Here is a 2,041-nt window from a genome sequence, read left to right on the forward strand (position 1 = left end):
AATCCATACTCACTACACAACCGCACCAGACCAGACCAGACCACCAGCAGCACCACCAGGACGAAGCAGAGCAGGAGGAGGAGGGGGAGAGGGGAGCAAAGGAAGCGGACGGTGTGGCGCGGTAAAAGAGGGACCACCACTCGTGTCGGCACGCCGCCGCCGAGCAGGGGCGCAAGGAGCTGGTGCGGCCGGGGACTGGGGGGCGGCCGGCCCGGGCCGGGGGCCAGCCTGGCCTGCGTTCGACATGGCTCTCGAGGCGTGGAGATGGAGGAGAACAAAGTGCGGTGCTGGTGGAGCTTCCAGCCCAGCAGCGCTTCCAGGGGCGGGGCGGAGCACGGCGTCCGCCCTGGCCCCGAGACGGACAGCTTTGACGAGCGGTAAGCCAGCATGCTGCAAGAGGAGGGCTGCGCTGCCGGTTCCGAGAACAAGGACGGCATCTTGGAGGCGGCAAAAAGCGGAACGGCGTGCGTGTGAGTGAGATAGTGCGTGAGGGTGTGTGTGAGTCAGATACAGAGAGGGGGAAGAGAGGGACGTGAGGTTCTAAGAGCATTAGAATATGTGTCTCGCGTGTTCCGGTCGAATGAATGATTAAACCTTGGGGTTCCACGAAATCTGGTGAAACAAAAGAGGAGACATCTTCTCTTTCTTCAAACCAAATAAAAAACTGGCCTGCCGGCCGGTAACGAGACAGTCCAGCTCCAAAAGCAAATTCAAAATATACAGGCGCTAAGGCTTGTATCTTTGAATTCAATAAGGCATCAAAATAAGACTGAAAATCTTCTTATCAAAACCGGAACGTTAATCGGCAATATCCGGAAACGGCAACCTTCATCAAAACGGGATACTTTCACCCCTTTCACTTTATCCAGGAGCTCCTTTTCATGTTACGGAAATCTGTGGTTAAAATAAAACAAACAACGAAAATCAGCAAATTATGCTAGAATCACCATTCAAATTTAGCTGGATTTGTAATTTTTGCGTGCGCGAAAACAAGCACATTTATATTTCAGAGCGCTGTGGTTCAAATTTAAAATTAGAGGCTGGGGATCACCTGTCAAGTGGACGGGCCATGTGGCGCTCGGTGCCGATTGAGCCCTAAGAGGGCGAGGTTGGGGCGCGGGGCGCGAGGCGCAACGCAGCTTGCCTAAAGAGGCTCAAGTGGGGGTCGGCTGGCGCACCATGGCCCGGCGCGAAGCAAGGGATAAGGGCGCTATGTTTATAACAGAACCAGAGCGATGACAGGGGACTGCCACCGGGCTTGGTCCGGACGGAAAACGGACGGAAAGCCTTCCCCCACAGCCTAATATTATAGCAAGAAGACAGATCTTTATCAACGTCAATCGGCTTATCAAAACTGGAACTGGAACTGGAACGTTAATCGGCAATCTTTATCAAAACTGGATAACGAGAACCGGCAATATCTATCTAAACGGGAAACTTTTACCTTCGGGTAGAGACAGACCACAAGGGACTGTCTAAAAAGCTTTGCGGGCTAGGGAAACCAACTGTCGTCAGTCGCAGAGGTCAGCCGTGCGTCACGCCAGATATCGCCCGGCGCATTTCACCCGGGGGGAGGGGGGGGGGGGGGTACAGGGAGAGGCTGTGGTCCCCGCGGATGGACGCGCGTGCGGGTGACACGGTTCGACGGTTCGCGGCGGCGGCGCTGCCGGGGTGGCGACGCGTCACGCCACGCCACAGGCGGCGGGGACGTATGGGGGCGCAACCCCGTCGCTTCGCGTCAGCCCTCGGCTCGTCAGGCGGGGCTCCGTTCGGGCCGAACAGGACAGTCAACAGCGAGCAGGGCGGATGGCGCTCGCCCCCCGAGGCCCCCCAGGAGGCCAGACGGCGGCGTACAGTCCCGCCGAAGTGCTTACTACTGTGAGGCTGTAGCACTCTGGTGCTGCTGGAGGGCTCGTGGAGCTCTCTTCCCGGAGGCCTCCGGGCCCTCCCAGCCGCCGTGACGCTCTGCCCCAGGCAGTATAGGACGTCACGTCAATCATCGCATCACGCCCAGACGGCATCATTGGACACGGGGGGGGGG

This window comes from Frankliniella occidentalis, unplaced genomic scaffold (assembly GCF_000697945.3).
Source record: "Frankliniella occidentalis isolate FOCC.00 unplaced genomic scaffold, Focc_3.1 Scaffold304, whole genome shotgun sequence".
Classification (NCBI taxonomy): Eukaryota; Metazoa; Arthropoda; class Insecta; order Thysanoptera; family Thripidae; genus Frankliniella; species Frankliniella occidentalis.